The sequence below is a fragment of the Danio aesculapii genome, chromosome 10 (assembly GCF_903798145.1).
Source record: "Danio aesculapii chromosome 10, fDanAes4.1, whole genome shotgun sequence".
NCBI classification, from domain to species: domain Eukaryota; kingdom Metazoa; phylum Chordata; class Actinopteri; order Cypriniformes; family Danionidae; genus Danio; species Danio aesculapii.
This window is the reverse complement of record NC_079444.1, coordinates 29,967,606-29,991,978: the sequence shown is the minus strand read 5'-3', so window position 1 is coordinate 29,991,978 and position 24,373 is coordinate 29,967,606.

Here is a 24,373-nt window from a genome sequence, read left to right as displayed (position 1 = left end):
ATAGAAAGTCAAAGAGGTTTGAAACAAGTAAAGAGTGAGTAAATGATGACACAATTATCATTTCTAGGAAATATCCCGGTTAATTTTATAAAAACTTAATAAAGGAGCCTGGAGGGCCGGTGTCCTGCATATTTTACCTCCAACCCCAATTAAGCACACCTGAACCAGATAATCAAGCTGTGTAGGTATTTTAGAAACGTCCAGGCAGGTTTGTTAAAGGAAGTTGGAGCTGAACTATGCAGGATACCAGCCCTCCATGACCGAGTTTGGACAACCCTGTATTAATAAGTAATCAGTTAATTGATCATTATTTTAAAAGACGACCAAATCACGGGACCTTCTGGAAATATATATCCCTAGTCTCATGTATTCATTGGTTATGCTACAGTATTATAAGTATTGTCACTGCTACATTTATTTTTTAATAGTGATTTTTGACAGTAAAACTGCACATGCACATCATGAATGCACTTTCTATTTTCTTATTGTCTTGCATGTGGGATTTACCTTGTGTAACCAGCTAAAGCACTAAATACTTTAAATGAGATAAGTGCATTTAGTCTTTTCCATGACCTTTCTATCCGTGCAGGCATTGTCCTGAACTTCTAAAATAAGCTCGCCTTACCCCACAGGACAATATGACACTGCTACTACAAACACAGAGGTGCAGTCCAAACAGGGCAGGAGGACTATTGCTTTTAAATTGTAAAGAAAGAGAAAGACAGAAAAGTTTAAGGTCATGTCAGAGTTGTGGCATATTGGATAGCGCACCTGCTCCGACACATTGAGAGTTCAAGTTCAGCTCTTTTTCTTCTTTACAGACCTGTTTCTTTATTAGTTACTATCCAATCTCCACTTTAAAATTGACAAAATTAATTCTGAAGTTTGAATAATAAATAATAATACCATCAATTTTATTTGTATAGCTCGTATCCTACTTCCTACTACACAAACATAAATAAATATTAAAGAAACGACATTAAACATTTTCGGTTTTCTTTTTTCAAATTAATGCATAAATATACACCTTTATAAACACACACATATTAATATAAACATAACACGTATACATATACATACAAGAAGGCATAATAAACTATTTATTGGCCCATGTCTTTACAAATGTTTTAATAGGTGTTAGTTAATCAAACTAATCTTCCAGTTTTTTTAAATGCAAAACTGCCGTTTGTGAATACACCAAAAAAGCATTTGAATATTCATTAGCATACTGACAGAAACATGCTAGCTGTTCTTTTATCAAAACACTGTCCTCAGTGCTTAATTTGTAAATGCTTATTTCCCAGAACAAAACCAGGAAATAAAAGTTACCGTGACTGACTTCCGCCACACAGCTTCAGTTTTCCCGGAACATGACGTCATTAAACGGTGAAAAAGCATCACATTTCTGAATGGTATTTAATTATTTTGTGCCATATATAGGTCAAGCGTGGATAAAAACAAACATGTATTTACAAACCAAAATCTTATGAAACATCATTATTCAGTTTACTAACACCGCTGACATTCAGTTCACTTCTTTTAAATGACTGAATTTTAAAATTATTAAATGACTCACTCTGTCTAATCTGTGTAGCCCACAGTTAGCTCTTCTGTCAAGTTTTCTGGCTGACTTAAGATTGCTTTGTTCTATTTCCCTCTATCCTGATCCAGGGACACAGTTACATCTTCTCGAGATCTCTGTTGATCAGACTCATTTGGTGGTTCATTCCGCTGTGGCGACCCCAGATTAATATAGGGATTAAGCCGAGAAGAGGAAAAAAAAATTTAAAATTCAATGAATGCACTGCGTTTTACTTTCGGATATTTATGCAGTAAGTTGCTGTATTTTAAAGTTGCATTGTGCATATTACTATATATTTAACAGTAAAGATACACATACAGTATTGTAAAGCCATATACAGCCACATTAAATGGTGCTGTATATGTAAATACAGTATTTTTGCTGTAATTGATTTACATTAAGTTACTAGCAAACTGCTGCCAGTAAGATTCTGTATATTCTACAATAAATTGTCAACAGATACGTTTCAAATCAAATAAGGTTTTCTATTAGTGATGCTGACTTTGTGGGCTGGATTGGTTTGGCGAATGTTGAGTTATGGAGCATACACCCCTCTCTATAAATTTTTTATTCTATTTATTCTATTTTTTCGTATGCTTTCTTGTTGTGTCCGACATTCTGAGTATTGTGAAATGGCCTTTGTACTCTTTCTGTTCTAGTTAAAGTTAGTGTATTTTCTTGTGCTAAAAACAATAAAAACATATATCCTGTATTAAAACCAGCCATGTAGAATTCTCCATCAACTTTTCAGTTGGATTAAAGACAGAGAGCACAGCATCCGATGGCCTTTATCTAATAAAAGAAAACAGCAAGGCTGAAATTACCGACTCGTGAATGAGAGAGAAGGTGAACCCTCAGAACTGACTCCTTCAGGCACGCATGCAGAGGTGCTGGCAGGCTAATTGATTATTGACAGCATGCCTGTTTCTGTGTGCCGATGGCAAGGTATGCCATGTCCTCCAAGTGACTGACTGCGTCACAACCCCGTGATGAAAATTTGAGGGAGCGACTCTGATTTATTATTCTTAACGAGGCAAAAAAGCAATTGTTATGCATAAGCATTTGGCAGATCAGCTGTGAAAAGTGTTTCATAATTTCATGACTTTTTCCAAGACTAACAAGCATTTCTCCTTGTGTGGAGAAACAAATTAGTGTCTTCGCTGCCGCATTGTCTCGCCCGAGGAGCTTTTGTTTACATGGACTGTAGCTAGTTTGCAGAAAAATAACCGCTTCAAAAAACCAGGACATCTTGATTATTACTTTCAAATCTCTCCTTGCAAACTAATAAATCAGTTAGATAATAGAAAAGGATGAATAAAAAAGACAAATCTGCTGTTATAATTACAAAAATGACCAAACACAACAACAGAATGTTTGGAAACAACATAAGAGTGGCTAAATTATGCCACAATTTGAATTTTGAGCAAGCCATTACTTTAATGAATGGAACAACCATCCACAAATAGGAGGCGCACTTGTGTTCTGTGAACAGATTTAAATGAGGCTGTACTCGCGTATAAACATTGATTAACACACATAGAGCACATAAATACTTGACCTTTCAGGCTTAATTGGGCTGGCCTTATCAAGTAATACCAATGTTATGTTTTGCAAACAAGGAATCAATTGATTTTGAACAAACATTAGCAAATGTTATTATTTGACAATGTCAGTGATAATAATGGTAAAAGCACTTATTTAGCAAGCTTTCATAGATATATACACTAGATATCGCATACGAGCCCTGAGCATGTGTCTATAGCACCGCACACATTTATACAGTGCTCCCAGGACAAGGGTCACTCAGTCAAGACTAAAGCCAATCTGAAGACGCTGGACTTTTGCGCTGTGTATGGGTGTTGTAATGAGCAAACAAAGAAAATAAAGCAAAGGCAGAACATTTCATAAGGTTTCATTTTTGTATGTTATGAACTTTTGTGCTCAACAAGTATGATAATACAGTCTCTTACTGCCCTGACCATAAGGCATAGTAGCACCAACTTGCACTAAATACTAGGCTTATGCTAGTTTTGTTGAATAAAATCAGCAAACAATGTAAATGAAATATGACAACAAGACGCTGCGGTGCCAGAAACTTGTGTTATTTTCGACTAAGTCAACCAGTCATTCATAACGGAGATTCATTCACAAACGAATCGCTCCCCCCTTTAGAATGAGAAGTTAAAGCAGGAGTTTCAGGACACAGATTAGACCAAATTTAACAGGGATAGACGATATTTAGTTCCATGCACACAAACACATGCTCTTTGTCGGCAATGTCCGTGCGGTCACATATCCATCGATGTAGAAAAGTGATGGAAAATAATAATTTTCGCAATTTAAAAAAAAATTGTTACATAATGACCAGCAGGAAAACTCCCGATCATAGATATATGTATATATGTGTATATATATATCTATGGCTCTGGATGGCCAGTCCTCCACTGCACCTTGGTCCCACATTCCTTTCACAGGAGCGCTACCCTGTACTAAAATGGCGGCTCCATTGACGCATTCCTTCAAAAAGACAACAATGGCATAGACGACATCTAATGTAAATATCTATGGTAATTTTATAATAGAGTTAAAGATAGCTTTAATTGGGTTATTTTTTGCTATATCACTCAGCATCTACAGTACATTTTAAGCAAAAAGTACAAAAAGTAAACCACATCATTACGGTGAGCTAACAATGTCAAAAAAGTATATTTTTAAGTGAACCATTACTTTAAATACAAATGGAACCATAAAAATCAGTACATCTTCACAACACAAATAGCAAGTGACTTCTGCTTGTTTTGAAATATATATATATGGTAGTTATTCTAAGAAATACTAGATCAGACCACTCAAAAACAAACTTTGTCTTGGCTTTGCACTTTTCCTTATTATCCGGTGGAAAATTTCTTCCGAACTGGGAGAGTACAAATCACCCCAGGGGAACTTATTTTGTACCTCGTCACTCCGAGAGAAAGCAGCATCCTGCAGCAGTGTTATACTTCCAAGTTTTTCATCATGCCACTTCCATCCATTGGACAAACAGCAAGCAAGCTTGTAGCTCACATCTATACAGTAGGAACTTGTTATTTATCATGACATTTCACATCCATCTAAACCCTTTAGACTTTGAAACACATAAAGATGTGTCTAACGGAGACATTACTGTGTCACCACTGAAAGTGAATTTCATTACAACTTTGACATTTTAAAAGGGGCAAATTATGCTTTTTATACTTTACACAAGTTACAAGGTACAAAGTCACTTCAAAAGGGCTTATTGGCGGTATCAGGGAGCACTATTGAAAAAGTGTATGCACTACTTCTGAACTAAAATATCTGTTATTGGTACATTCTTACAAGAACCTGCAGTGATCAATGTGCTGACTGCATTTATTTAGCTGAAAAATTAGCCCGAGTGCTAATGTTGCATAATTAACTAAATGAAAGTGCTGACAATGCATTTGTTTTGCACTAAAATTAGTCATTGGTAATGTTGGACTGTTTTTCAATGTCTATAAGCTGTCAAACAGCTTGTCTATATATTTCCTGCAAATAAATCGCAAATTGTGCCATGTTGCAAAACATTTGTTTCTTGTGTTTTATTGACAGTGTTGGGGGGGGGGGGGGGGGGGTTACAGATTACAAATTACCCTACTTAATATGTAATAAGTAGTGTACCTTTTCGATTACTTTATAAAAAGTAACTGATTACATCTGATTACTTTTTGATTACTTTTAAGTTTCTAAAGGATATTTTCAACAATCATTTAAGCATTTATACCAAGCAGGTGTGACCTTACAGTAGCTCTGTTTTACTGTTAGAATTTTAAAATCACTTGAATAAAAATTATATTAATTTAATTTTAAAGTACAGCCACCACAAAATCAGACCTTCTAACAAAAAATTGTTTACTGTTGTTACAAAATTAAAATTAGTAACTATCATGAACTAATAGGCATTACCATAGTATACTTTAGCCTTTAATAAAGTAAACTATAAATAAATAAATAAATAAATAAATAAATATATATATATATATATATATATATATATATATATATATATATATATATATGATATATAATACATACATACATGCATACATGCATACATGCATACACACACACACAGACATATACACATTTATAATATAGATATAATATTATAAAATAAAATAAAATGTATATAGATATATAGAGCTCCTCTCCCTCTGTCACCTTTCCAGCAAGCAAATTTCTCGTGTTAGCCTTGGTTGACGACATGACCGACAAGAGCAAGAGGTGGCAGTAACACACCAAAAAGTTTGTTGTCGACCACAGAAAAACAAGTAGAAGAAGAAATTGTCATTTTTGCATTATTTTCATTAGCTAGACACCAGCCTCACAGCTCCATGAATGCCAGTGCCATAACTTATTGATCCGCAATTAGTAAATGTAGCTTGGGTGGACGCTACTGCATTACTTGACTAAAAAAATAGCTTTTCTACTGAAAAGCTATTTGATTTAGAAAGTAGCGGCGCTACAGTCACGCTACTGAGAAATGTAGTTATAGCAGAATAGCACCGCTTTAATAAATGGCCTTAGCAGATGGTATAATACATATCAAAAACAGGCAAAGCAACCGATTAATATTATTCAACGTATCCCAGATTTTTAAAGAAAATTTTTAGATGTAACCTCATTTGTAATCTTTAACATTTTCATAAGTAACTGTAATTTAATTACACATTTTTTCTCAGTAACTGTAATGGGTGACAGTTACATTTATTTCATAATTAAATTACAAAATTACATGTAATTAGTAACTCCCCAACACTGTTTATTGATGGCGTCACTAGCGACTAGTCGACGTCAACTCAACTTTAAAAACATACAAGTCGACTTCCAAAAATCTAAAGCCGTTCAACCTCTAGCGTACACCACTCCTACTATACAGTATAAGGTTACAATTAGTAGTGTAAATTCAAATAGATTGATGTATTTGGATAGAGCAGTGTTTACTACACAGCCATAGTTCACTGACAAGCTACGCAAAATAAAATGCAGATGATTTAATTTCCGCAATTCTGAAATCAAAGATTAGCATTCTGAGATCTGTTTGTGTTGCTTTTCACTGAAGTATGGCTCTGTGTTGTAACTACATCTGAAAATACCACATTAAATAACTCCAAAATCACCTTATAACATCAGTGGAGTGACTCCGTAGTTGTGTATTTATCAGTATTTATTATTATAAATAGGGTTAAATAGGATATTGTCAGAATATTAAGAAAATGTACCACCAGTTGCCACATTAACACCAATAACTAGGAAGAAATAAAGAATGTACTCTAATTTTAATATTTCTTATTTTATAGATTGTTTCTTAGAAAAGATTGTACAACTCACGAAATACACTCATGATGTTTACTTCTGTAAGAATTTCCTCAATTTAGGAAATTGTAGGTTGTTCTTTAATTTTGATTTTTACTGTACACACAGCAAGTCAGATATGGAGATAAGCTGCTTTGGCACAATCTACATTGTGAAGCCGCTATAGAAATAAAGATGAATTGAAAAAGAAAACAAGAACATAAAATAGTCAGCAATTTTCTCTCAAGCAAAAAGAAACCTTTTTATATACTGCAGCAGATTTTTTTTTAATCTTCGATCTTTGGACAGGCAGTAAACCAGTTTGGAAACTCAAATCCATAACAGCTTGTTATTTATCATGACATTTCATGAATGTCTAGCAACTCTTTGAAAGATAAAAATGCAGAATCGCAAGGTAAGCAAGGCAGGGTGTTTCTAAACAGAGAGCATCTACCAGGTGCTCCCTCGCACCTACGAGACATGAAAAAACATGGCTTGGTTATATGTGTGTGCCATTTTCGCTTGACAGCCTCACAGATGAGACTTACCATTTGAACCTGGATGTCAATATGCTTGTGGAATGGCTGCACATATTTCTGTCCAAGCCCTTTAATCTCGACATAAACCGAACAACATTGCATTTGCAGATTAAAGACACCCAGAGAGTGCAAATTTTACTAGAGGATGCCTGTCATTCCTGGTGCTAATCGGACATCTCTATTCAAGGACGAGGGGGAAAAAAATGTCAAAAAAAAAAAAATCTATCTAAACTGCATCACCTTTGAACGACTTCACAAATTGTTTAACAACCTTCTACCTAAATGTCATGTGCAAGAGGGGGAAATCTTAAGCGCTTTCTATTTATTTGCACAAGCCATTTAAGCAGAGCCTCAATGTGCCCCAATAAAAGTTTGCAGGGGAAATCTATTTCATTTCTCATAAAAAATAGTCTGAGAAGTCATGCATTTAAATGTGGGCTTCCCAAATGCTCCCTTGAATGTGCAACTTTGCCTTCCCCGAGACCCGCAGCAGCGAAATCAATCCTATAGATTGGCATCGCCGTAATATTTATGCATCAGCCTCAGAGCCACAGCCAAATGTAAACAATAAGGTCAGCTTATTCTAGATCCATTTTTGACATTTTAATTTTAAAAATCACAACTGCAGCAAACTACAAATCCTGCTTTAAAAAAGATTCAATATTATTTAAAATAAGACACCAAAGCAAACAACGCACGTATTCTAAAGTAAACAAGAAATATCTGTTATAATAATACCTGTGCATACAAATAAACTCATGAAGAAGCAACTATCGAGATGCTAAGCAAAAAGATTAGAAAACAGGAAGTGCAAACTAAAGTAAAAATAAATATTTAGAAATCTCACTACCTGGCTTGAAAGATAAACTGACAACACAGGCTCAATAGAAATATGTGCTTTATCTTTCATTTTTTGTGAAACGGCAAAAACGTAACATCAACATACATTTGACTGCAGTTTCTAGACAAAATGAACACTAGAGGGCAGTATAATGCCAACAAATTATATCCCTTTGTACACCAATGATATTTATAGGGAATGGTTATCAATGAATTAATTGTTATTTTTGTGCAGTTATTTGCACGACACTAAATAAATAACACAAAACAACTTAAAAGTTGTTGATTCACCTGATCTACAAATGGACAATTTTTCTGCGATGGTTAGTTTACTCTGCACAATGTTGTACTTGTTATGAAGAGCGCTCTGGTTTAAGTCCGGTGAAGCATGGTTCCACAAAACAGGTAAAAGCTATGTAAAATCAAGGTGAGACTTTGTGGCCACAACACAATTTTCTCTTACGTTTGCTTTTGAGAACACTTTTGATCAGGTTTAGGAAAGGTTTGAGGTCAGTCAATCATAAGTTGATTTGTACGGCAAGTCCCGCCTTCTCATGGAAGTGTACAAACATGTAAACACCAGACGCAGCGTTTAGGAATGTTTTTTGTTTTTTAAGCGCAGCAAGTTGAAGTTATTTCAGGTAGCCTCTAAAAAAACACAGCACTTCAAAAGACGTGAGATGCGGGTGTAAAGGTTATTGCACACTGAATCTGAAATCCATTCATTCATTCATTTTCTTTTCGGCTTAGTCCCTTTATTAATCAGGGGTTGCCACAGTGGAATGAACCACCATCTTATCCAGCATATGTTTTACGTAACGGATGCCCTTCCAGCTGCAACCCATCACTGGGAAACATCCATACACACACATACACTACGGACAATTTAGCTTACCCAATTCACCTATACCACATGTTTTTGAACTTGTGGGTGAAACCGGAGCACCCGGAGGAAACCCACGCCAACACAGAGAGAACATGCAAACTCCACACAAAAATGCCAACTGACCCAGCCAGAGCTCGAACCAGCGACCTTCTTGCTGTGAGGCGATTGTGCTACCCACTGCACCACCATGCTGCCTGAATCTGAAATTTTCATCCGGAATTTTTGCACATTAAAAAGAAATTCAACCTCACATTGAGTGAATCGTACTTACACACTGCCTCCGAAACTTTCGTCCGTCATTAAAAATTCTAATTAAAATTTTTCTAAATTCGCCTCAGGGTCTGCTTCAGTCCGTTGCTCCGATAGGTCAACATGGCCATCATCTATTATAATGTCTATAGGTATTGCCAGTTTCTGTTCCGGACTTGTTTATGTATGTAAATGTGTGAACCACCATAAGCACTGTATCAATATTCCACTGATTTCCTAAAATAAACTGTGCATTTAGGGTTTAAATCACTGTTTAAATTGACTAAAATGTTTAGGGTTTTTTTTCCTAATGGATTAATTAATACGCATCGGACTCGGTGTTCAAGGTGTGTTTACGCTTATGAATATGAAAAAAACACATGAAAATTTTAGACTTCAGTGTGCAAAGACCTTAACTGTCATGCCCTGCCATCAAGATTTTGTTTACATTGAAAAATATTGGAAAAGTAGCACATTGGAACGGAAAAACGCAGTCTGTGTGAATGGCCTCTAATTTGACTTCTGCCAAAGACTCTAGAATACACAAGACATGGTCACTCGTATACTTTTGAATGGGGAAAAGTGTAACTGTCAATATGGCGAATGAAGCCCCGCCTTCTAGTACAGAAGTTAATCAGCGATCGCTATAGAATGACAATTCTCCGGGGGAGGAGATTGGACCAGACGTGAGTTTCTGCAGATTTTGTGGGATACGAACATTTAGAAATTAAACTAAATAGACAGTTGTTGTTTAATTTTATTGGTTATTCGCAACATGAAATGGAATCGTAAGCTTGGCAAGTAGTTTTGGAGAATTTGATGTTTCCCCATTCAAACAGAATGCCCGAGTATACTGCCCGAGAGGCGTTTCAAAGATGAGTCGCCGAGTGAAATGACTTTAAGTGACCTTGACCTTGACCTTAAAGGGATTTTGCTTCTGCATAAATTTAGGCATTACCTTCTAAAGCAGTGTGTTTCTCAACCATATTCCTGAAGGACCACCAGCTCTGCACATTTTCCCTGGCTGCATCCGAAATCGCTTACTGCTCAAGTAGGTACTACTTTTAAATTTGAATTTACTACTTGATCTTTAGAGAAATATGTTATATATAGTATGAATGGGAGTAGTTTGATTTGGACTTACTACATCAGCCATTTGTCATTATCACAGGCTTACCTGCATACTAGGTACAGGTACTTCTCGTATACTGTTTATAAAATAATATGGCTGCATTTGAAATCACCTACTACTCAGTAGGTATTGCATTTGAATTTCAATTTACTACTCAACCGTTAGAAAAGTTTGTTCTATACAGAATGAATGTGAGAAGTATGAACTGAATCCGAACGTACTACATCAGCCATTTGTCATTATTACATGACCAACTTGAGTCAGTTGCGTCGCTTTACTCCCACTAATGAATTCTCTCACGTGGCATCATGGGATAGCGTAACGTCCATCTGATGCTCACTTCAAAATCTCACCAGAAGTAGTAGGCCATTTGGGTACTTCTCGCATACTGATTTTCAAATAATATGGCTGCGTTTGAAATCGCCAATTAAGTAGGTACTGAATTTGAATTTACTACTCAACTGTTCTATCTGGTTGAAAAGTAGAAAAGTACATTCTATACAGTATGAATGTGAGTACTATGAATGGAACTTGGACGTACTACATCTGCAATTTTGTCATGATCACGTGACCTACTCGCATCAGTTGCATCACTTCACTCGCATTCATGAATTCTCTCTCGGTGCATCATGGGATAGCATAGCATCCATCGGATGCGCACTTTTTTTTAGAGTACTAAATAGTATGGAAGTATGCAATTTCGAATGCAGCTTATGAATTCGGACATACTTCTAGGCTCGCATACTGTTTTTAGCATACTATACTGTATAGAAGTATGACATTTCGGACGCAGCTCAAGTCTCCTTAACCTAACACACCTGATTCAGATCAACAGCTGAAAGACCTGTAATGGGTGTGACAGACAAAGAAGACATGCAGTGTTGGTGGTCCTCCAGAAAAATTGTTGAGAATCACTGCTCTGAAAACATCTGACATCTGAAACCTACAACAAAACATATGCGGATCAATGTATTTCACCTTTTACAAAATCGTAGGCTGAGGCATGTATTTCCAATAAGGCTGAGTAGTAAAATGAGCAAGCCATTTTAAAGCTCAACAGAGAATATGCAAATAGACCATGGAGTGATTCGTTCTGGGATTTCCTCATTTAGATTTTATGTTATCTTAAACTAAGTGCCGTCTTACTGTTCAGTGTGGGATTATCGATGTCACAGCGAAGGAAAACTTCTTTTGTCGAAAACCACGTATGGACCAATGAACGCTGATTCACGGCCTCTCTAAAACTCTCCTGAGAAATAGCTTCATCATTTCTAATCGCAGCAGAGGCTGAGCTTGCAGTTCCTTAAGCTTATTTGCAATAAGTGAACAAGAATAAACACAGCAGCAGAGATGAAACTAAAGCTTGATGTGTACGGCTCTCGGAGCATTAACAAGACATTGTCCCAACAATGGTGAATCTGATGAGGTGTTATGGGCTGCCTGCATATCGGAGCGTGCTCTGTTATAAATATATTCCGGCTGAAATGATTTTCATCTTAATATCACTCTACTCAACCCACCACAGTAATCAACAGCAATCATAGTTTGAAACGTCTCCCTCTCTACAGTTAATGAGCTGCATTCCTGCACCTTTGGAGAGCCACCTTCAAGAATACAGCAGGGTTGTTGTTTTTTTTGCCATCAAAGAACTGCTCAAGGTTTCCTTTGAACAAAGACATGAGATAGGGAAAAAAACATACAGCAAAGCACTGTTTTGCTGACAGCTGTGATGTACCTGGTCGAGATCAGCAGTTCAGATGAGGCCACTAGAGAAACTCAGAAGGAACCCGAGGATGCATATAACATGTACTGTGTTAATAAGAAATCATTTGAGAAGATAAAAGAATAAAGCAAAAATTGGTTATGAAGTATTTAAATGTTTATTTATTTATTTGTTTGTTTGTTTATTTATTTATTTAGCAAAAATAGATAAAAGGTGATGATAAAAGGAGAAGGATTACAATGGGGTCATAAAGTAAGAGTAAAAATGTATTAATTAGAAAAGAAAATTATTTAATAGCTAAGATTAACATAAGATTGGGTTAGATTCAACTTTATTGACATTACACATGTACAAGTACAAGGCAACAAAATGCAGTGTAGGTCTAACCAGAAGTGCAATAGCCGCAAGTGCAGGATATAGGTAATACGTTCTAATAGTATATCATAATATAGTATAAATAACTATAGGCATCACGGTGGTGTAGTGGGTAGCACAATCGCCTCATAGCAAGAAGGTCGCAAGTTCGAGTCCTGGCTAGGTCAGTAGGCATTTCTGTGTGCAGTTTGTATGTTCTTCCTGTGTTCGCATGGGTTTCCTGAGGGTGAATGAGGGTGTGTAGAAGTTTCCCAGTAATGGGATGCAGGAAGGGCATCCACTGTGTAAAACATATGCTGGATAAGTTGGCGGTACATTCAGCTGTGGTAACCCCTGATTAATAGAAGGACTAAGCCAAAAAGAAAATTAATTATTGAAGAGATAATTCAATAATATAAGTTATAAAGTGCAATTAGAAAAAAAAACTATATGTTGATTATTTTTTATTTTTTTATATTTAGAAATACTCATGAATATTCAAAGAAATTTGTATTAAACATTTAAATTATAAAGTGCAATAGAAAAAATTAACATAAATTTGTTTAACAAACAAATAAACAGGAATTCATTTAAATTTAATATTAAAAACAGGTTAAATAAGTAAATAACTAAAAGACCAGTAAATAATATTTTGCAAGACAATAGTATTCCATATTTAACTAGTTTATGACTAGGTTACTATCGGTCGGTCAGTCGGTCGATCGATCGATAGATAGTTGACCTAATTAACCTAGTTAAGCCTTTTAACGTCACTTTAAGCAGTATAGAAGTGTCTAGAAAAATATCTAGTAAAATATTATTCACTGTCATCATGGCAAAGATAAAACAAATCAGTTATATTAAAACTATTATGTTTAGAAATGTGTTGAAAAAAATCTTCTCTGTTAAACAGAAATTGGGGGAAAAAATTAAAATTTGTAATTCAGGGGGGCTAATAATTCTGACTTCAACTGTATATACCAAAAATTACCCAATTTTATCAAGAATTCACTACCATCCTAGTAGAAAAGAGTGAAAATTTACGGTCGGCTTTGAACAGCATTTCTGTCATCTGTGTTGAAATGTGACTTTCCAGCTACAGAGGACGGAGAAAATGAGAATTTCTGAAAATAACAACTCATATTCTCTTATCGTTGTCTCTCTGTATGTTGCTTGGCTCTAATCTCCTTGTGCACAGCAGACGGCTTATAAAATCTCGACAGCAGGATCCAAGGTGAGTCCCTAAGAGAAGCATTATTACATTACAGCTGTAGCAGACACACTCTTGAGCATTCCTTACATAAACCTCCACCTTAGCTCATATCAGAGGGAATATTGAATTTCTGGAGGTTATACTCTATGGTATTAGCATTTCATTTCATAATTTAGTGGCTGACCTGAAGATTAAGTAGTCAGTGACTTGAATGATACCGCAGTGAATGATACCATGGTGAATCTAAAGAGGAGTTATTTCAATGACAGAGCAAAGACATCTCAAGTGGTCCAAAGGTGATCACTGAATGAACACAGGCCAAATTTACACCTACTATTACGATACATTTTGGACAACCAATAAAAAGTAAAGGAACACTCTACTTAAAAATAAATAATATATTTTTACAACTCCCTTAGAGGTAAACAGTTTAGTTTTACAATATCTGAATCCATGTATTTGATCACTTGGTCTGGCGGAGCACTTTTAGCTTAGTTTAGCATAGATCATTGAAACGCCCTTGCCCCCAACCCATAAAAAACAACATCCGAAGAACTGCAGCCCTCACTTGCCTCAGTTAAGGTGAGTGTTCATGACTCCACCATAAGTAAGAGAGTTGGCAAATGGTTCCAAGATAAAAACCACTGCGGAGCAAAAAGAACATAAAGGGCCCTATTATACACCCGGCGCAATAAAGCACAAGATGTGTTTGACATGATTTGTTGCTATTTTCAGACCAGTGCAACCCTAATTTTCATGTTTTGCGTCACGTTGTTTAAATAGCAAATCCATTTGCCCCACTTTGTGAACTCATGGCTGTTCCAGTCTAAAAAGGTGTGTTGAGGCGCATTTATGGCACGTTGCCATTTTGAGGAACTGAAATAGACTGTGTCATTGACCAACTAAAAGCTGGTCTTTTTTAACAAAAACAGTTTAGATTTGTCCACCGGTTGGCTTTTGGAGATGCATGAATCATCATGTGGGTCATAAGAAGAGGAGGTGTGTTTGGCTATAATTCAGTTCTTTAACTACACTTCATTATTGTTGTTCATTTATTAGTTTATTGTAAATTAGAACTGAACTTAGAAATAGTTTTGAAACAAATCTTTGCGCTTAAACTAAATTAAATATGTTAAAATTAAATGAATTAAAGAGTAAAAGTAAAATAAAGAGAAAGAGGCTGAATGGAGGAGGCTCATTCTTTATCCTCGCGCTGCAAATGGTCTATTGAACGGTTTTCTTGCTAGTGAAACGTTTCGTTTTTCCACTTACAAAGTCTGCCATGTAAATGGCAAATGCGCCATGGAGCGACCCAACTAACTCTTAAAGGGAATGGGAGATGAGACTCTGATTGGTTTTAATGCACGTTATACTCAAAACACACCCATAACTCATTAAGAGAATAAGCACAACCCTGTTAGACCATGCGCCGGGGCGCAAATCGCATTTTTCCATCCTTAAAATAGCAAAAGTGGATTCAGACACACCCTTAACGCTTTTGCGCCAAGCGCTTTAGCTCAAATAGAGCCCATAGACTGATCTCACTTTTGCCAGAAACATCTTTATGATCCCCAAGACTTTTGAGAAAATACTCTGCAAACTTTTTGGAAGCTGTGTCCCCCATTATGTGTGGTGTGAAAGTAGCACTGTATTTAAAAAACAAAAACAAAAAAACATACCAACAGTAAAATGTGGTGGTGGTAATGTGATGGTCTGGGTCTGTTTTGCAAACTATATAAATAAATATATGTTAAATACATATTATTGTATTCTACATAATCATTACACAGTACTTATGTATTACAAACAACCACACTCGAAACCAAGGGGTAAGAACATTTTTACGACAAACAATCATATGTTTTAATATATTCATAATGGCGTTCATGTTTTACCGCCATGCTTTAAAAAAAAAAAAAAAAAAAACACCAAAATAAAAACCGCTAAATTTCGCTATCTATAATCCCTAATAATTTGGAATAACTACAGCAGTCGCGATCGTCAATCTTATATGAAGTAATAGATTGCGATGACATAAAATGGCATGTGCAGGTGTTGTAGTGCTGTCCCATTTCTTTGGGGTCATTTTTGAAGCCCTTCCCCTTCACACTCTGTTTCAAGGGCCAAGAGAAAGGGGTAGGGGTACAAAAATAGAACTGTGATTGGGCCTAAATGTTTAATGGCTTTCAATACAAATCAATCCCTGTTTACACATATACTTACAAATGACAAAAAAACACATCCAATTGTAGATGTAAACAAGGCCCTACTGTCATACTGAGAAAACAGGAATGTCCAAAAACAATGAAATAATGTGGATATTACAACAAAGGCAAAAAGAAAAAACTACATTTACATCCAGATTAATGCAATATTCATATACAAAGCAAGTTTTTAAGCTCTATATTTTATATGCCCTGAACACTTACATCCTTATTAAAGCGTCCTGATAAATATGCAACCACTACTTGGAACTCTGCTGGGATATGCAAATGAGCGATTGCAAACATTGCTTGATTAAGTGTCAAATTTTAATGAGATGAGCTATTATCGGCCCTAACTTAATCTAATGTTATTAAGGAGGCAAAAGATGAACTACGAAACTGTGAAATATTTATATTTACAAGATTTGGGTCACAAATCCTATGACAAGAGAGCTGACATCATCGATTTCGACTAAATGAATTCCTCCAACCTCTGGCAAGACGTTGAGGCACGCAGGGTCCACTTACAACACAAACTTCTCAAGGGAATGAATATTTCCATAGCTTGCTAAAGAGGTTATTGTGATTTGATAGCCTGTGGAAATTACTCATTTCCAATGTTAATGGCAAATGCAACAGAAACATAACTAGGGAATTTGGCATGCTAGTGTATTCCCTGCATAAAAATGCTATCTGCCAATTTATGGATTGGTTAAAGGGATAGTTCACCAAAAAAAATGACAATTTCCTCACCATTTATTCTTTCTTCTGTGAAACACGGTGATGGACCAGTAAAGTGGTCTTACATGAACACACACATGCATACATATTCATTTATATATTTGTTATCATTCATGGAGAGTTAAACTTTTTATTATTGTTTATACTTTATATTCATTTAAAGTTTTTGGTTTAAACAAGACACACACCATATCTGTTGTCTCAGATTACTTTACTCAAACACAGTAAATTTGTAAGTAGTTTACTTTTGTTAATATAGTTGAAGTCTTTGAGTTGAAGTTACCATGCTTTAGGTTGTGTGTAAAATGGCAGAGATTCTGGGGCTTCCCTTATGTGTGGTCTGATTTCCTAAAGGACCAAAGGGCTGCTTCCAAAGCCTATTGCAGGCAAGCCTAAAAGGAAACTAAAAGCTGCTATGTGATTGGCTTAGACATGACCAAGTTAGCGCTACAGGTTTTCCAATGGTGGGTAATACAGACATTAGGTAATACAGACATTTTCATTTTCCCCAAAATAAGAAATTCCCTGCTGCTGCCAATGATCTTTCAGTTCCACCTGCCTGTACCACTCAACAGATGGCCTGAAGGGAGAGTTAATAATGTTTTATTTAAGATAATAATGTAAGAATGTTATTTCTGTAATTGTTTTTTTTTTTTTTTTTTTTTTTGCTTTTGCTTTGAAGCACTGAAATAATATGAAGAGCTCAGATGCAAAACCCTCTAAATTCATTAGACCTTTTTGTAAATGAGCATGTTCTATTATGGTCTAAGTAAGTTCAGAAGTTTCATTTTATAGTTAATGATAAGGTTATTAGCTAGTAAATAAAATAACTTTTTTCAAAAATGTCACTTTAGACAATTCTTTAGTTTTTAAGAAAGTAAATTTTCTTTTGTGTCAAAACCAGCTAAATCCACTTGTGCTTTTTTTGCAAAAACCTCTAAATCCACCTATTGGGTGTAATTAGTTGAAAAACCACTAAAGATGCAATTGCAAATTATTTTACCAAACATAAAACACATTACACACACCACCTAAATTAAAAATACATAAATCTGTCAAGTGGTGGTTCATTCCACTGTGGTAAACCACTGACTAAGCAGAAGGAAAATGAATTGATGAAATCTGTTAAGTGCATTAATCAATATCATTATTAAATCTTGACATTAATTAAATCCTAACAATCTGTTGTCATTTCTGATGTTTGGGATTTGGATTTAAAATGTAAACATTGCAAAGCTTGTTAGATTCAAATAATTTTGTGAAACATCAATATCTGTGCATTGTCCATAATATAAAAAGCTTATTAGACTTATAGGTAATATGAAGTAATATAAATAATGTATAGTTTTGTTCATTATATTTATCTTTTTAAAAAATAGCTTAAATTAGCAAGTAAAACACAAGTTAGGCTGTGCAAAAAGGGGATCTTTCTCAGACACTTTTGAAAGCTGTCATTCATTCATCCTCACCATACTCAAGGTCTTGGTCTCTTTTACGTTTGTTGTTTATCCTCATAGCATCCATGTGGGATAAAATAAAGGCATCTTAACTTCATCTTTCGTGAAATGGAGTTTAATGGCCGTTTAATGTATAAATCAAACTCAAAAGTAGCGTCACTGCGCAAAAAAAAAACTTTATGAATGCGTTACACTCCCAACTGTACATTGTGTTTTCTTTTTCTTATAATGCACAGAGTTTTGAGGTAAGGGTTGTTTTGATTTGCCATTTACTGACAATCGGACAAGCTCATGCAGCTCATCAAACTCCATCTTTTAAAATCTAAATCGGAATAAAACAGTCTCCTCAAAAAAGCCGGCGAGTCAGCATGCAGTTACACTGAAAACATATGGCTTCAGAGTGGTTCTCGGAACAATGCAGTTTTTGCTGTCAAAGGCAAGTGGCGTTTAGAGGCTTTTGCCAAAAAACGTATTTCTAAATGTGCTGACTATGCGATTTGGATGATTTTAAGCAAAAATGATTGTTGAACATGTACATGGCTAAAGCATTTGCTCATTTTTTGGCGGAAGTGGCGTTTAGCGGCTTTTGCATCTGAACTCTTCATATGTTGCTCAGTTCATAGTTGTGTCTGTAGATTGTAGGGTTGTCAAAAGTATGGTATCAATCGATAAAAATAAATTTTAAAACATCCATTTCCCGCTAACATTTCAGCGATGTTGAGTCATGTGCTCAACAGAAATGATTGTAATTTGCGGTAAAGATTATCAGATCACTGCTCTTTACCGATGTTCACTGAGTGTGAAAACAGATACACGGACATTATATTTTAAAAAATGATGCTTGCTGTTTGTTTACTACTTGTTTGTTAACTACTTATTTAAAATTAGCTGAAACTGGGGCTGGGCGATTTTGCCTAAAATCAGAATATTGATTAATTGAACATTTTAACTCGATTAAAATTTATGAACGATCCTTTTATTTATTTAATTTTTTTGTCCACATAGATGAGTTTTATATGCCGTCTAAAGGCATCTCTGGTGCAGCTTCCGATCATCGTCCAAGTAAGTATGCACTCAACAATGCTCAAATGTTATTGAGAAAGGGACATATTTAATGTCAGTAATGATTGGTATCGAAATCAATACTTTTCACAACACTAGTAGATTTTTTTCTAGTGTCCCCTTTTGTGATGAATGTGAACTAGTCCATTTGTATAAATGTGTCCCCGTTTAGCATTTCAGTCAGTTTTGTTTGGTTTGCATGTCTTAGAGTTTTTTCTTTTTGTTTGTTGATCTTTAAAAGGCCTAATTATTTGCTATATTTTATTTTTTGTGGCTATAATAAAGCCGATTATTTTTTTTAAACCTCATTTTATCTGGCTCGGTCCTTCACAAACACAAAGGAAGACATATTGAAGAATGCTGGAAAAAATTTGTCTTCGTCATTCATATCGAGAGGATCACATGCTGTGATTGATTGCGGCTGGTCTCACATCAACAATCATCGATTAACCAATCAGATGAACCTAAGCCTACAATAAATAGCTCATTTTGTCTTACCTCCCTTATCTTCATTTTTGAAAAATCCCCCCATCCACCCCATCTCCCGCTTTTCCTCCTTACCAGTGGGAGCTCTCACTACCTGATCTCGGACCCTCTTCTATGCTAAATGACCAGGTGGGAGCATCTTTTTGGGGACAGCATGCCAAACCTGTAATTAGTATCAAGCAATAGCTAATGGCCTGTTTCCATTGAGTGGTACAATATGGTACAGTTTGGTACTTTTTATGGCCATTTTCACTGTCAAAGGGTACCAAAAAAGCAAACCATACCGTACCACTTTTTGGGTAGCTAACATGACAAAAGGGTACGAAAAGACGGAGCACGACCCGCAGCTGAACACTATTGGAGAATGAAAACATAGGAAGGGCCATTTTAAAATACACAGCCGAGACATTAAACCGTAATAATATATACATATAATAATAAACCATGGTCCACCCGAGCTCAAACATACCTTGTCGTCATCTAGATAAACAGCCACAAAGCTAAGAAGAGCAGAATCTACCCTGTGCCCCGTAGTTGTTTACAAGGTAGTTTAAAGCATGAGCGGTTTCGCTTTCTCAGGTGAGCTCACTGCGCGTCTATATTTGAAATAATAAACTTCTTGAGCTGCTGATAATAACGTGTGTGTGATTATTGAAGTGCTTCTGACATTCGATCCTTTCAGAAAAGGACAAACGTGACGGTGAAGTGTGAAAAAACAAAGGAGAGGCCAGAAAAAACAATGGAGCAAATGATTCGTTCAGCAACCTAAAAGATAAACAAACTGCCATGCTATTATCATCACCTTTTGGACTATTATGAACTCGGAATGACGAAATTACCTTCTAATAAGAGGTTACATGTGCGGGTTAAAGATGCAGATGAGAGGTTTACAGTGACTGAGCTATATGTTGCATGTTGTTTTTGAACCCAGATAAGGACTAAATGTATGCTGTGTGTAGTTTTTTGTAATTGGTAACATATCGGAGACTGTAAGGGTTGCAGACGTTACAGTAAGCTATTCCGCACCTTCACTGATCTGTAGTTATAATCAAATCATGCTAATAGAAAGGTTAGTAATGAACATTTTAAAAAGTATTCATGTGTATAAAGCGTCTGTTTTGTGGGAAGTGCTTCTCATGTGATACGTGAACGACCCGTACAACTTTACTTCGACATTTCCTTGAGCAAGAATGACGTCGACTGAAACTTTCTGTCGTACGCCATGCCCACCAATTGATACCCTTTTGGCAGTGGAAACGCAAGCCTGATAAAAGGTGACCTGTACTGATCCATACCGTACTGTACCACTCAGTTTAAACAGGCCATAAGTGTGAACTCTTGAGAAAAAAACTATGGATGTCAATGACTGCTTTTTTGTCTCAACATTCTTTAGTATATCTTCCTTTGTGTTCAACAGAAGATAGAAACTCAGACTAGTTTGGAACAAATGAAGGATGAAGAAATTATGACATATTTTTGTATGTTTTTGGAAGAACTATCACTTTAAGTTCATATTATGATGAACATGACTTTATTTACTAGATCAGGATTGATCAGTGCCTCATTTTATTCAAGACTCAGAGCATTACATATTTTCAAGGACGGATGCTTATTTAAATCGCAATGAGGGAGTGAGAAATTACACACTAACAACTCATTCAGTAAATGTAGTAACTGTAAAAAATAATAATAATAATAAAAACAACAAAGAGCTCATGATTAATGAGAAAATTTCATTTCAACGGTGACCCAAAAAAGCCATTAAGATTTCCAGTCAAGCATTTACCATTAATTATGACAAGCTTTCCATAAGCCGCCATGAAATTCAACGAGCAAAGTCGCGCCGGAAAATCTATTCAGTGAATGCTGAGTCAACTATAATTTCAGTCTTAAATGCTTGTTGCTTCTTTTCATTCCACTCCAGGCATATGAAATTTCCCTCAAAGAGTGTCATAAGATTATGCCAACATGTTGAGTGAGTACTTAAATATGCTTTAGAGTTAACGTTTAGAAATTAGCATGAAACCACAAACACAATTCATAACACTTCTCAGAGTCATCTTGGCTTCAACTACCACTGAAAGGCGGATTGATACCATAGATGCCATTTTCAGTTAGAAGACTTCTGTATTGACAAGTGACACCCATTATTTCTTAAAAGCTGAGTAGCAGCACTCTGAAAGATTAGCAGAGCTTTTTTAATCAGGGTTTGTTCGGGGTAATGGCACAATCCCTGATAGCTCTAATTGAAATGTCCAGGCTTTGCTCTACCTCTTTGCTCCTCATAGAAGCCACATACTAATCAAAAACAGAGGGATTAGAGTCGCAACATGTGCTGCTCCATCACACTAACCACCATCTGTTAGATGAACAACACTGATCTTCAACACCACTTGCAAAAAGGAGTCACTTTATGAAAATAAAATATATATATATATATATATATATATATATATATATATATATATATATATATATATATATATATATATAAGAATTCAAACAATCATGGAAACATAATATTGTGAAGTTTAAACATTTTACATTGATGCAAAAGTAGTTTGGACTAATTAAAAAATTAATTGACCTTACAAAAAATAAGCTCCGCCCCTCCTTAGTTACTGTTGTTACGTCTGTCAAGCTTTTGTGCCTGGCACGTCTATTACAAAATGTATGTGCCGCTGTCAGACATTCCCAGAGATACAATTAGTCATTTTTGGTGAACAGGTGAGATATCTGAGAAAGCCAGACAAAAAAAGGACTTCAGTATGCATTACAGGGGTATAGTCATGACTTAATACGCAACAGATTAGAAAATAATTTAAAGAAAATTGAAGCTAGGTTAGCCTAGCCGCCTCTTACGCTGACCATTCAACAGCCAAGTTCATGCACAGCAAGATAGGTGACATTTACAAATAATCTAATAATAACTAATTAAACCCTGATTTCTCTATTTTTAGCCAAAAGCCTGATAGATTAATTGTTGTTTAATAAAAATATAGCGTTACTAACCGACGAGGAAACACACACGGACGGTGCTTCTACATAATTCATTTGTAGAAAGTACAGCCAGAAAGGGGAAATGTATGGATTTGTGCCAAATATTAGCATCATTGACCCATAACAATGTACAGTACCTATAACTGTCAGTATGTTTGTGTGTTTTTATACAGTTTCTATTTTAATTTGCAGTTAAGTGGAAAAAATAAATTAATTAAAATGCAAATCAAAGTATAAACAGCAGAAGTGAACAAATAGATTTGCCAGCAAATATTAATTCGACATCAAATACAAAAGCAGACACTAACCGCTGATCGATGACTAAATTTCTAAAAGACCAACAAAAACATTGGTGAATTGTAGCTCTGACATGGACATGAGGGTTATAAATGACTGAAAAACAGCTGCAGGTGAAGTATATTGATCGCAAATACTCAGTTTGTGATCATATCTCGGTTTTGTTCTGTTGATATGTAATCCAAATATTCATAGCTTGAAAGAGATGGGAATATGATCGGATTGTGTTGCTTTTACGGCCCCTCACACAGCTTGATACACGCTAGCATTTCTCCCCTTGGGTTTTAGGTTTCGAAAGGTAAAAAATGTCCACCACCCCGTCCAAACTTTTAGGAGACCGGGTATCAGATTTTAACAATCCATATGCACAACGCTTTGGCTTGTTTCCCCTCGCTCGAAAGCTGGACAGACCTCCTGTGCGTAGCTACTGTTGCTAAGCCACGATTAGTGTGTGGCGGTTTTTGGGTGTGGCTTAGCGAAGGCTCAATTGAAAGCATTTTTTGCTACTGAACATAATTTACTTTTTAAAAAATGTATTAAACCTGTTCCAATTTAAATTGGAATGGTTGGGTTGACTTAACGTAGTTTTTATAATTATGCACATAGTTAATTGACTTAATTTTAAAGGGATAGTTCAACCAAAATTTAAAATTCTGCCTTCAATTACTCAACCTTTACTTGGCAAACCTGTCTGAGTTTCTTTGTTGTGTTGAACACAAAATAAAATCTTTTAAAGAATTTTGGAAACCTGTAACCTATTGACTTAAATAATATTTGTTTTTCCTACTATAGAAGGCAATGGTTAAATGTTTTCAGCTTTCTTAAAAATATCTTCTTTTGTGTCAGAAGAAAGAAAGTCATTGAGGTTTGAAGCCACTTGAGGGTGACTAAACAGTGAGTAAATCTTAATGTTTTGGTGAACTATCCTTTTACAGCAATGGGTTTACTCATTTTTAAGCAAAGTTAATGAACCATTTTTCACAGTGTAATAACTTAAAATTAAAAATAGTTCAAGCCCAAGCATTATTTCAGTTTTGTGCATACAACCATACACATATTTCAGTTTTATTGGATTCAATACAAAGTTGATGAGCATCATTTTTCCATTAACTACAAAATGTTAGGCTTTACACTGCAGATCTTGATGGTCAATTCCAATTTTGTGACTGTATACGATTTTTTTGACGACCGACTTACATCATCTTTTACAAGTGACTTGTATCCGATTGTCTGCATTTACACTGCACACAATGACA